The 13,805-nt window shown below is 45.1% G+C and overlaps 1 pseudogene across 1 annotated transcript; it reads right to left on the minus strand.

Annotated features, from left to right (window-relative positions):
• Window positions 1–6,849: 6,849 nt before the first annotated feature.
• LOC307100550 (tripartite motif-containing protein 60-like) lies at window positions 6,850–10,259 on the minus strand (annotated as a pseudogene). Its single transcript has 3 exons — window positions 10,251–10,259; window positions 7,260–8,269; window positions 6,850–7,165 (listed from the first exon to the last, which is right to left on the minus strand). The product of its transcript is annotated as a tripartite motif-containing protein 60-like (transcript).
• Between the last annotated feature and the right edge of the window lie 3,546 nt (window positions 10,260–13,805).

The raw sequence follows: 13,805 nt of genomic DNA on the forward strand, positions 1-13,805 counted from the left end.
CCTCCACCGCTACTCAGAGGAAGGACACTTCGTAGACATCGCCTCCTAGCGCCTGGAGTACACAGGCCTGAGCCCAAAGCAGATTCCTTTGAGAGGCAGGGCTGAGAGTCCCCCAGGGAACAGTGTTCCTTCCTTGCAAACACACACACTGAAAAGGCACCTAATGAATCTGGCTCCATTTTGATCTTTGTTGACACCTGGAGTCTGACGTGTGCATTTGCCAAAAAGGTGCACAGGCTCAGGGACCAGGGATGCCTTAGGGTGGTGTCCTTCCAGAACTACAGCCAGATTCCCAGAAAGAGCATTGAAACCAGAAATAAGACATCATGTCCTGCTCAAAAAGTGACTTCTGCGTATTTAGAATGGTTACCTTCAGAAAATGTTTTTCACATGAAAAGATGTGTTCCCACTGGTGATCCAGTCACGGTCTTCCGAGGTCATGAGCCACCCCTTACTTGTGGTTATCTTGTGGGCAGTTCCACAGACCCACGCAGAGCAAAGAGATGGGCCAGGTACAGAGGTCAGGTACAGGGTGGATGGAGGTCACCAGGGTTGAGAGTCCAGGTGTCCAGCAATGGGCAACCAATTGTAGGGTGGGACCTTGTCCCCAGGGTGACTTTTCCTCCTCTAGCAGATCACTGGTCCTGGGGTTTGGACCCCCTGATCTTCCTTCCTAGAGATAACATCTATGCCTCATTGTATTTCAGCTCCAGACCTAGATAAGCAACAAATGCCAGGGCTGACATCAGGACCAGCTGTATAGAATAATGACCCCTGCCCTGGTGCCGGCCAATCCATCAGTGGAGGCCACATCCCTGAATGGACACACCTGGAAAGCTACAGAATATTCCATTCAGCTCTTCCCCTGGGACCTCCCCTGAAATCTCCACCCTAAAACCTTTAGGAAGGAGGACAGTGTGCTCTCCCTCCCTGGAGCACACCTGTACCTTTCCCTTCCCCTCCATTTTCTCCTCCCCCAGGCAGGTTACCATTAGCTTGCACTCCCAAGCTCCACTGGCCCTTCCTTTACCTCCTTAACTCCTTTCCTAAACCCATTTCTTCTAAGACTTACTTCTCTCACCTCTGTAACTTACCCAGTAAATGTTCTCTTACACTTTGGGTCTTGCCCTGTATTCTTACCCAGCCAGAACCAAGTACCAAGGTTGCTGAACCCAGGTTGGGTCTGACCCCACCTGTCAGACACTGGGTGCCATTCCTGCTGCCAGCACAGGGACACTGTTTAACCCAGCAATAATGAGATTTATCAGAAAATGGGGTTCCTGCTGAAACCGGTTTGGCTCAGTGGATAGAGCGTCGGCCTGCGGACTCAAGGGTCCCAGGTTCGATTCCGGTCAAGGGCATGTACCTTGGTTGCGGGCACATCCCCAGTAGGGGGTGTGTAAGAGGCAGCTGATCGATGTTTCTCTCTCATCGATGTTTCTAACTCTCTATCCCTCTCTCTTCCTCTCTGTAAAAAATCAATAAAATATATTTTTTTTAAAAAAAAGAAAAGAAAAAGAAAAGAAAATGGGGTTCCATCAATGGAAGAATCATTCAAACCTAATGAGAATCTATGATTTCATTGCCAGCAGGGAAAATCTCAATGAGTTGAGATAATGTCCAGAGTAAGGCAGTTTGGTACCTTATTTTATACATTACAATCAAAAGAGAAGGTCCAAGTGGGTTACTTGAAATCCATTGGTGATAGATTAGGGAGCTGGGAGGAAGCAAAGCAGGGAAACCCTAGGATAGGCTGAAACGTAAAATGATAGACATACAAATATATATTACATAGCTGGATACAGGACAGTTAATAGTTAATGATTAACATGATAACAATAACAATGAGATGAGTTATAATCACAGCCCTGCTGCACTGAGGGGTCTTAAACAGGGGATTCACCCTGACACTGCCAAGGAATGCTATCTTAGATGCAAAAGACAATGGATTGTCGGAAACCAACCATTGTCCCCACCAGCAGAGAGGTGTGGACAAGGAACCTGGAAGACTGATCAACCTTGAAGCTCTGAAAAATCAGAGCCAACCACTCCCTATCTAATTGAGACAATGATAGCTGAAGCAACTTCCACCTGTCAATCTTATGTAAATCCTTGCTGATTGGCTATTACTAGAATTGCCTGCCACTAAGGGTGGATCCAAACCTTAATAAAAGGGATAGCAAGGCCGGAGCAGGGTGTAGTTCTCCCACTAGAGTTGGGCTCCTGCCTGGCCCCCAATATCGCCAAATTAATATTTTCTAGTCTCTTTTATTTGTGTGCGGCCTCCTCCAAAACCTGAACCCTGAGCCACGCGGGACGTGAAAGGGGTTCCCGCAATGGACAATGTAGGAAAGGGAAAGATTGAGTTTTGTCGGGGAGATCCTAGCCTGGGACATGACTATCTGCCATAAACTGCTTCTAGTTAAAATGGCTTAATTTCAGACCTTCCTTTATGGTTATTATAGTTCTCAAGATTAGCTGATGAAGAAAAGGCTATTGAAAAGAAACTCAGCACTAATATAACCGCATTTTCAAAGTACAATTCCACATCCAAAGACCTACTAAGTAAGGTAGTAGAGTGCACTGTGCTGACGGAAGTGGAATGGATATTTATCTCCCAGGACTTCCATTTCACGCTCCTTCTCCTCTAGCCTGAATGAACTTTCTGGGATGCCCCACAAATACACTCTTATTTCCTTTTAGAATCCAACTCATCTTTCAAGATCCCAGCCAAATAAAACTTATGTTCTCTATAAAACTTGTCCAGACACAAGTCTTTTCTTTCTACTTGAAAACTCCCATGAAACATACTGCCCTTAATATTTAGTTGCAATAATTCTTACGCTGCCTTGTATTATTTTGCATGACTACATTGAAGGGGGTGGGCCTACAATAAGTGTCTTCTCTCTGCCTCTCATTTGATGTTCAATAAATACATAATGTCTATATCAAATACACTGTCCAATGGATCTGACAGGAAATATAGTAAATCCATACAAATAGCACCCATCATTCTCTAATTCACATCTGCAGGTGAAAGGGGAAGGGAAGATGCCTCCTGAATACAAATAATTTCTTCATTTTCACCATTAATAACTACATTCCTACTTGTTTTTCTCCAAAGTCGGTTTCCTGGAGATGAGAGCCACATGTCTGTCTGTGGGACGCTGGCGGCTGGCCTGCCTGTTGCAGCTGCTCCAAGTCCCACAGCCATTCAGAGCCAGGGCAGGGGACCCGCAAAGAGGGGAGATTCGCCCCATGCGCCCCAGTGGGATAGAGCAGAGCCCAGGACGTGCAAGGAACCAGACGCACGTCAGGTGAAGCACTGAGTTCCAGAAGCAGATGCGCACTGCAGGTGAGATGCCCACCCGCCTGGGACCCGGACCGCACAGCCACTGCCCAGCAGCCCACCCTCGTGGGGACCCACATGGAAAATAAGCCTGAAGCTGACTGGTTGAGGACCCCACCCTACCCTGGTGCCTCCTCCGGCCTCCTGCCTGGGCAACTTGGAGTGAGAGTGGCTTCTCCACTCAGTCTCTGCCCAGTGCATTTGGGGCCAGCCTCACCCAACCCCCTCGCTTTTGAGCACTGAAATCCTCCAGCTAATCCTCACTCCCCCGCTGCCATTTCCGGAGGCTTGAGACCAAAGCCCCAGCCTGCTGGACCTCTCCCACTTCTTCCCAGGACCCTCTTTCATCTCATTGTATTTAGATACTAGAGGCCCAGTGCATGAATTCACGCAAGGGTAGGTTCCCTAGGCTTCACCTGACATGCATCAGGCTCAGTGCGCGTCCTGGGCTCTGCCATCCATCAGGGCCATCAGGGCCTTCTTTCATTGCGCACTGCCCCCTGGTGATCAGCGCTCGTCATAGCAATTGATAGAACTCCTGGTCTCCAGGTTGAATTCTCCTGGGGACACTTTGCATATTAGCCTTTTATATATACTAGTGGCCCAGTGCATGAAATTCATGCACTGGGGGGAGGGGGAGCTGTCCCTCAGCCCAGCCTGCACCCTCTCCAATCTGGGACCCCTCAGGGGATGTCCGACTACCGGTTTAGGCCCTATCAGACATCCCTCTTACAATCCAGGACTGCTGGCTCCCAACCACTCGCCTGCCTGCCTGCCTGCCTGATTGCCCCTAACCGCTTCTGCCTGCCAGCCTGATCACGCCCTAACCACTCCCCTGCTAGCCTGATCGATTCCTAACTGCTCCCCTGCCAGCCCGATCACCCCCAACTGCCCTCCTCTGCCGGCCTGGTTGCCCCCAACTGCCTTCCCCTGCTGGCCTGGTCACTTCTAACTGCCCTCCCCTGCAGGCCTGGTCCCCCTCAACTGCCCTCCCCTGATGGCCTGGTCACCCCTAACTGCCCTCCCCTGCTGGCCATCTTGTGGCTGTGGGCGCTGCCATCTTTGAGGGCAGGACAGTGAATTAGCATATTCTCTCCTTATTGCCTGTGGGTGGCTCCATCATTGCAATGGTGTGAAGGTCAATTAGCATATTCCCTCTTTATTAGATAGGATAGATTAGTCTCAATGATTCCTTTTCTTTTCTTTTTTTTAAATATATTTTATTGATTTTTCACAGAGAGGAAGGGAGAGGCACAGAGAGCTAGAAACATCGACGAGAGAGAAACATCGATCAGCTGCCTCCTGCACACCCCCCCACTGGGAATGTGCCCGCAACCAAGGCACATGCCCCCGACCGGAATCGAACCTGGGACCCTTCAGTCTGCAGGCCGACGCTCTAGCCACTGAGCCAAACCGGTTAGGGCTCAATGATTCCTTTTCTAATGGATCACCAGAATTTCAAAATAATAGTTTTACATTGCTACCAAAAAACGAATGTTTTAGGCTTATTTTACTTAACTGAAATATCTTCTTTATTGGTGGAAATTACCCAACAAATGCTATAGGGTTTAGTCAAGCTATTATAAATGTCTATGTTAATTTATTTACAAGTTTTCATTCTAGCACTCATCTTTGATGTCTATTGCACTAATGTCTAATTGGATTCAGGAATTATGGCAAACAGTAGCTCTTCACCTCATAATACATGTATTCTTCCTCACCCCTTGCAGAGAAGTAGGGCCTTGCAATTACTTTTAGGAAATGGAATAAGAGAAAAGTGTGTGTCTCTTCCTGGTATTGGCCTTCAATGCTCAGGGTGGCCTTCAGTGCTCCCTCTTTTTCTAGTTGTAGTGACCGGTGCTGTGACAACACATGACTGAGGGAGTTAGATCCCTGGGTGGGTAATGGAGCAGCATGCTGTTAGCCTACATTACACTTTACAAGAGTAAGCAACTGAGATTGCCACCGCATAGCATGGCTACTCTGATCAGTGCAGGGGTCCCTTGTACCTCAATGAAAGCTCTGCTGAGCATCTTCTCAGGATCTGGAGATAGACGAAGAGTTCGGAGATATGCAAAGTAAAAGTTTATTTCCAAATATTGTAAACAATACACATACAGGCATACAAACAGAAGCATGTTCTCAAAGGTTGGAAATTTCACATAATGTCAAACACGAGTATGTGACGTTTTGAAGTCATACAGGGATTGGAAAAGGTAGGTTTACAGCCCATGCTGGGTGGCTCAGTTTGTTGGAATGTGGTCTCCTACACCAAAAAACTAGCAGATTGGATTCCCTTTCAGGGCACACAGGTTTCAGGTTCGATCCGGTCAGGGCAAGTACAGGAAGCAACTGATTGGTGCTTCTCTCTCACATAGATGTTTCTCTTTCCCTCTCTCCCTTCCTCTCTATATCAATAAACATATCATCAGGTGAGGGTTTAAAACAAAAGTATGTTTACAGTGGTTAATAAGCAAAATTTTATTTATTACTGTACATATTTGTATCACTACTGCCAACCTGCTTTTGCTATGCCCTGTACATGAACATTTTATAAAACATGAAACAAAAACAAGATAATTAGAACCCCCCCAAAAAAAATATATAGAAAATAATAAAAAACTAAATATGCGTTTCTTTTTAAAAATATATAAATTTTATTTATTTCAGAAAGGAAGGGAGAGATAGAAACATCAATGATGAGAGAGAATGATCTATTGGCTGCATCCTGCATGCCACCTGCTGGGAATTGAGCCAGCAACCAGGGCATGTGCCCTGATCAGGAATCAAACCTTGACTCCTGGTTCATAGGTCAAGGCTCAATCACTGAGCATCACTGGCTGGCCTAGAATGTGTTTCTTACCGAAACTCCTGACTTAGGTCAGTGAAATCTACAACATAGCCTCTACAGAACTCAGCAAATGCAGAACAAAGCTGCAAGGACACCCTGGCCTAGGGAACCAGGGTATGTTACCACACAGAGCCAGAGGAGGAAGCCCTGGTCGGGGTGCATCATATCTGGAAAATCCTGCTCACAATGCCAATGGTGGTGATCAGCTTGCATAGCCAGGCTGGAAGCCATCCAAAATTGGTTTCAAATGTTCACACTGATGATAACTCACCACATACCAGAAGAGTATGAAAAAGTTTATTACTCACATGATGAGTTTTGGGGGGAGAGTAGGGTGGATATTAGAGTAAGTCCCAAAATGACTGAGAGCACGGGAAAGGGACTAGCTTATGGCGTTCCTGGCGGTTACTGGGTGCTGTTGGTGGAAGCTTGCTTGATTGGAACGTTCTCCCTGCACCTAAGGATGGAGCACATGGACTTTCTCATCAGCTTTCCCAGGTGTAAGGTCAGGGAGGAGAGAAGGGTACATCCTAAAGGCTTTCAACATTCAAACATCAAAACTGAAATCAGTATCTTTATTATAAGTATTCCCTTCAATAACAAGGGAAGAAACTAAGCACATACAAAATTGCTTCCAAATTTTTCATCACTAGACTCTGATGATACTGATTGCAAGAGGTTCTGAAGAAGATGCACTGGAGAAATGAGGCTTAAGTTTCGCTGTAAATCTATCAGTGATTCTATACAAGTATGACCAGTTATTTAAATTATAAAATGAAACCGCTCCCAACTCATAGTCCAGAAAAAAACCAATCTTTCGCTCTCCTATAGGGGAAGGGCCAAAAGTATGAGTCCAGCATCCGTTGCTTGGGGATGGTGATATGAGAGTATTTCTAGGGAAAGATTCTTTACATACACCTAAGTAATATTCACCTATGCCTCCTATGTTTACCACCCAAAAATGCCTGCCAGAGCCAATCAGATCAGTGATTCTCTTCTATCTCTCTCTCCCTTTCCCTTCCTCTCAGAAATAAATTTAAAAAATATATTTTTAAATGCCTGCCAGCATCTAATCCCTCAGCACTCCGGGCAGCTGAGTAAGAAGTCAGTGCTGGGGATTAGGAAGACCACCTGGTGTCCTAGAGGCCACAGTTTTGCTATCTCTTGAGATAATGAAACGTGGGTGGGCAGTTTCAGGATACAGTGTCAAATCTACCTGAAACGTGCGGAATATTTTATGCAGACCCAAATAGTTTGGGGGGAGAAAGCAACTCTCCTACTTTAATTTATGTGAAAAGACGGGGTCTCTAGGTTTTCATAGGTGTTATGGATACTTTCAATACTTGTGAGTAAATTCTCGTCTGTTTGCAAACACTTCTCTGCTATTTCAGTTAACAGATTGCATAGTCTGAACATACAGTATGAAATTTGCCTTCCATTTCCAATTAGTTTTTCTTCAACATCATTCTCTTCTATAAGTAGATGGTTATCAATGTCATCTTGCTCTACCTCCAAGGAACATTTAAGTTCTTTACATTCATAGTCCAATTCCTCCCTCCATTTTTCCTTCTTTCTCTTCACTTTGCAAGTACTTGCAACTTGGTTTTCATATACCATTTCAGCATTTTCAAGGTGATTAGAGAGGGCCCCAATGTACCTTGTGAGCATCCTCTCCTGTGACTAGCTGCAGCTTCCTCAATGGGTAGCAGGGGCTGATCCTGGTGGTCAGATGAGACCTTGCACTGGGAGTACAACAGCTCCAGGTCCTTCTCACTGAACAGGCTCAGAACCTCATGGTAGTTCTTACATAGGTGTATTTCTTCCTGCCATTTCCCCTTGGTCTCTTAAGTGGGGATCTCTTGAACAATCTCAGTCATGTGACATAATTGGGTGTTCTTCTTCAACTTCCTGTCAGGGCAGTGTTGGTGGCAGTCAGGACAGGGAAAGATGCCCTGTAGACCTACCCAGCAATGGTGGATGCAGGAGTGACAGACGTTGTGCACACACTCAATGGTCACTGGGTCTCGCAGGTAATTCAGGCAGATGGGGCAGCATCTGACCAGTAGACCCTGAGCGACGGATGACAGGATTACTCTAGCACAACCTTTGCTGTGAAAAAGAGGGTTAAGGGACTGCCTGGCTAAAGGAACCAGAGAGCCTCTGTTGCCTGCCTTCTTAGGCTTTTATTGTAGCAGCAGTTTAAGATAAAGTTTATCTTTCAGATATAATCAGTAAGATAAGTAATATTGGGAGGACACATGTGTTTGTAGTGTTTTTTAAGCAAGGACACCCAAAGATTAAGTGTAAGGATTCCAGTAAATACCCAGGGGTCTACACCTGCACAGACTTGTTTGGAAAGGTCAAGGATTAATTAGGGGCACCGCCTTCAGCACTCCCCTAAGTTGGAATTCCCATAAACAGGGTGGGCGGCCTTCCACACATTTTCCTTTTTTTGAAATGTCCTCCTTACTACCTTTCTAACCAATTTTCAGTCTTTCCCACATCTCCCCGTTTTTTGTTTTGCTGGGTATAGAAGACAGAGGGCTGCAGTGAACTTGTTGCCTGCGAATGATGGGTTCTACGAAGCTTGTTCACTGCTAAAATTTCTATTCTACAGACTATAAGGAAAAGAAAAAGAATTACTATGTTGGCAATGGTTAGTCTGATTAGGTGCCAATTGATTTCAGGAAACCAGGTGGTGGGGACTATCCAGTTTAAATGCTCCTTTATTGCATTCCAAGCAGTGGTTTGCTGTTTGTGCTCATTAATAGCAAGTAGAGAGTCCTTTAGAATCAATTCTGTTGGAGTAAGTCCAATCCTGCACTCCCAATGGTAGCTGCTCGGAGGGAATAGACAGTGGATTTCCCATCTACCCTAGGAAGGTAATCCATGCTCCAGTTTGTTGCGGGGCCTGAGACTGGCCCATTGGGCGTTTCCCTGCAGAGGTGGTAAAGAATTGCCATGTTTGTCAAATTTTGATTTGCATTGGTTGGCCCAAAGGCAACGCTTATGGCAATAGGGACGAGTAGATGGGGGCTGAGAATTCTCAGAATGAGAGGTTGCTATTTTAGCTTGGCAATCCTTTTTAAAATGTCCCACTTTTCCACATTGATAGCATTTGAAATCTGTTTTGCCCTTATTCCCTGCCTGGAGAGCCATGGCCAACATTTGAGTCTGGTGGGTTTTCATTCCTACTAGCTGACAAGCCTGATAAATTCCCCCACCATGGTGGCCTTTCCCATGAGGGGCTGCATAGCCTTTTCTTTTCTTTTTAAATATATTTCTTTATTCATTTAAGAGAGGAAGGGAGAGGGAGGAAGAGATAGAAACATCAATGATGAGAGAGAATCATTGGTTGGCTGCCTTCTGCATGGCCCAAAACCCAGGCATGTGCCCTTGGCCGGAATTGAATCCAGGACCTTTCAGTCAGCAGGCCGACGCTCTATCCACTGAGCCAAACCGGCTAGGGCTGCATAGCCTTTTCATAATCAACTTTGGTGTTCTCATATGCCAGTTGTAACAAGAGAATATCTACAGCCTGACTATGACTGATCTGCCGGCGAATGGATTGGGTAAGATGATCTACAAAGTCAACATAAGATTCCTGGGTCCCCTGCATCGGCTCCCAGGCCCGCTGTGCACAAAGAGAGGCTTGGGTAAACACTGGAGGGTGCAGATTCAATTGCTATTGTACATTAACATATGGTCCCCACTCCTGCAGCATTGGGGCTGTAATGTGACCAGCACCTGCCAGATTGTTTTGGTTAGCCTACTGTTCACAGATCTCATCATATTCTGCTCTCCATAATAAATATTTTCTGGTGTCTAAAGTCATTTTAGCCAAAATCTGCGCATCCCAAGGCATGCTATGGTAATTTTCAGACAAGTCATTAAGGAGTCCTTTTGTAAATGGACTGTTAGCCCCATTTTCTCTAATACTTTTCCTTATTTCTTTAAAGGTATTAAAGGGGAGTGGCTCATGAATACTATTACCTTGCTGATCTTTTATAACTGGGCAAGTCAAAAAGCTCTCTTTCTAACATAGCTTACCTGACACATGATCCCATAACTGAGTTCATGAGCCTTCCCACGCCTGAGACAGAGGACCGGGAAAGGGTTCCTCTGAAGGCAGAGCCCTAGGTATTACAGGCTCTATAGGCTCTACTTCAGGAAGAGGAGGGGGATGGTAAATCCTCCTGGCCTTCTGTAGGCTTTTGATCTTCAATATGAAGTGGGCATAGTGCAGCTCGAACAAGAGCCCACATAGGTAATAATGACAAGGGAACTCATTTTCCTTGGGCCTGATTTCTCTCTAAATTTCTACCTATTGCCCTAGCTAATTTGGCTCAGTAGATAGAGCGTCAGTCTGTGGACTGAAGGGTCCCAGGTTCCATTTCGGTCAAGGGCACATGCCAGGTTGTGGGCTCAATCCCCAGTAGGGGGCGTGCAGGAGGCAGCCAATCAATAATTCTCTCTCATTATTAATGTTTCTATCTCTCTCTCCCTCTCCGTTCTTCTCTGAAATCAATAAAAATATTAAAACAAACAAACAAACAAATAAATAAATAAATTTCTACTTATTTGTTCCCATAGATTAAGGTCTAGTGTGCCAGCATCAGGAAACCAAGGATTATAAATTATAACAATCTGCAACAGGCCCTTTAATTGTTCTGTAACCGATGCACCATTTGCTTTTAATAACTGCTTAAGTAACAAAGAAATCTGTTACGTGGTTGACAGCTGCTGTCCCATTGTGAAACCTTAGCTGAAAAGCATACCCTTGAACTTGGAAATCCCAGGCTCCAATGACTTTCTGCACAGTAACTCTTCATTTTCTCACTCTTTATTCCCTAGGTTTCCACTGCATCTTATTGCATTCCTTGGACCTCACACGGGGCACCACTTTTCAGGGGCTGGCCAGCAGACCCTGAGTGATGGATGAATGATTACTCTGACATAGGATTGCTGTGAAAGAGAGGGCTAAGGGACTGCCTGGCTAAAGGAACCAGACAGCCTCAATCACCTGCCTCTGTAGGCTTTTTTTGTAACAGTGGTATGAGAAAGTTTATCTTTTAGATGCAATAGTAGGGTAAGTAATCTTGGGAGGACAAGTATGTCTGCAGTGTCCTGTAAGCAAGGACACATACAGATTAAGCATAAAGATTCCAGTAATACAGCCAGGGGCTCAGACTTGTTTGGAGAAGTCAATGCAGCAAAGCCTCCCAAGAGGACCCTGGCCTTTTGGAGATTCCTCCTTACATCCTTTCCAACTAAGTCCCATCCTTCCCCACAGGAATCTACAACAGGTGAGGGAGGGGATGTATAAGGGGGTGAAGGTTGGTGGTCTGCTGGGTCAAAAGTAGATTCAGAATCAGAAGTGTTAGGGGTATGATGTTTTGTGTGAAGGAGAAGAATCTGATGGGTAGAGCCGGACTGACAGAGAGAGGGTGGAGACTGGTGAAAAGGCCTGGATGTAGGGAAGCTCTAACCATTTTCCATTGCTGTGATAGCAATTATCTAAATTGTGTAATGTGTTAAAATTACAAGTGCTATCTCACTGTTTTTATTTCCATTTCCTTGATGACTAATGTTATCCTGCATTTTTTTCACATGCTCTTGACCATTTGCATATCTTCTTTGGCAAAATGTGTACACAGATACTTTACCATATTTAGATTGATTTATTTCATTTTTAAGAATTAGGTTGTGCACTAGCTGGTTTTGCTTAGTGGATAGTGTGTCGGCCTGCAAATTGAAGAGAGGGAACGTGTCCAGGTTGACAGCTCGATCCCCAGTACGGGGTGTGCAGAATGATTCTCTCTCATCATTGATGTTTCGCTCTCGCCCTCTCTTTCCCTCTCTGAAATCAATAAAAATATAAATAAAATAAAAGCTCTTGAGCAAAATATGTTACTTAAAATAAAAAGAATTAGGTTGTAAGAAATCCTTAGATATTTCAGATACAAGTCCTTTATCAGATATAGGATTTGCAAAATTTTCTTCCACTCTGTGGATTCTGTTTCCACTCTATTTCCCTAAAAATTTTACTTTAATTGTGGTAATATACACAGAGTAAAATGTACACTTTCACCATTTTAAGTGTGTAGTCAGGAGTGTAAAACGCATGGACATTGTGAAACTAATCTTCCGAATTGTTATCATCTTGCAAAATGAAACTCTTTACTTCTTAGATGACAATTCCTCTTTCTATCTTTACCCCAGACACTGGCAACAAGCATTCTACTTTTGGTATCTGTGAATTTCACTACTCTAGGTACTTCATGCAAATGTAATCAGAGTGTGATCTTTTGAGACAGGCTGAATTCACTTAGCACAATGTCCTCGAGGATCATCTGTGTTGCAGCATGTCAGATTTGCTTTCTTTTCAAGCTGAATAATACTCCTGATGTGTGTATCCATTTTTTAATGCATTCAACTGTTGATGAGAGGTTATTTACTTCTACCTTTTGGCTGTGAATAATGCTAATATGAACATGAGTGAACATGTATGTTTCAGTCCCTGTTTTCTATTCTACTTCTCATCTGAGAAGTAGAACTGCTCATCAATTTGTAATTTTTAAGTAATTACTGTTGCTTTTCATAGGAGTAGCACACCGGGTTCCAAAGAGTGTTGATGGTGTCCTTCCAACCATAACTCATTAATTTGATTACCTGTTTCCCCCTCACTAAATGATCCTTGAAAAGGGGGCAGCCTACGGACCTTGAGCCACAGGCAGGTGACTGGAGACCCAAGAAAAGTGGAAGCTGTTGCAAAACCATGGGAGGAGGTATAGCTCATTTCTGACTCTTCAAGTACAAGGGGCGTGGCTCCAACAAGGGGACAGGGCACCACCTCCTGCACCTGTGCACTTCAGGGAAGGGGGGAAATCACTAGCATTTTGAGCCCCTTAGTGAGGTGTGGTGCTGCACTGCATTCTGGGAGACAAGTGAGGTGAGACTGACCCCAGGTGTGCTGAGATGTCATTTGCCACAGGCCATGGCGATGAAATTGTGGAGCGTTATTCCACAGGAGTAGGCACCAGCTTTGGTGGGTGGGCTGCACACAGTGGAGGCAGATCTGAGGTGAGGAGGCCAGGTGAGGCAGCACATGCACTTCTGAACACAGGGGAGTGTGCACAGGACGCAGGGAAGGCTCTTTAGTGACCCGTAGGCTGCTGGGGGACTCCTAGAGGCTAGGAAAAGGCAGGGCATCCCCTTTGACATTGCTGATGGAATGGAGACTGTTGTGAAATGTGTTTCCTGGCATTGGAGGGGGGGAGGGTCATGGGACAGTGGGGTTATGGTTTCAGGGCCATGTTCTTCATGACATGGGCTCTGGGTTCTGTCCCTGCTTCACCTCAGTCATCTGAGGCTACATTTTGCCAACATTGGTTGTCTTCCCAATCACTTAGGAAGAAATATGAACATTAAACTAAAGGGACCACCTGTGTTTATTTTTACATTAGAGTTGGCTATTTCCACCTAACTGATCCCATAGCAGGAAATTGACTAAGTGGGACAGGTGTTGCATTTAAACATGTTTCCCAGAGAGCAGGCACAGATCTGGATTCAGATGTCAAATGTAAGGACTGGAAAAGGCCTCAA

This window comes from Cnephaeus nilssonii, assembly GCF_951640355.1.
Source record: "Cnephaeus nilssonii genome assembly, chromosome: 5".
In the NCBI taxonomy this organism is placed as follows: domain Eukaryota; kingdom Metazoa; phylum Chordata; class Mammalia; order Chiroptera; family Vespertilionidae; genus Cnephaeus; species Cnephaeus nilssonii.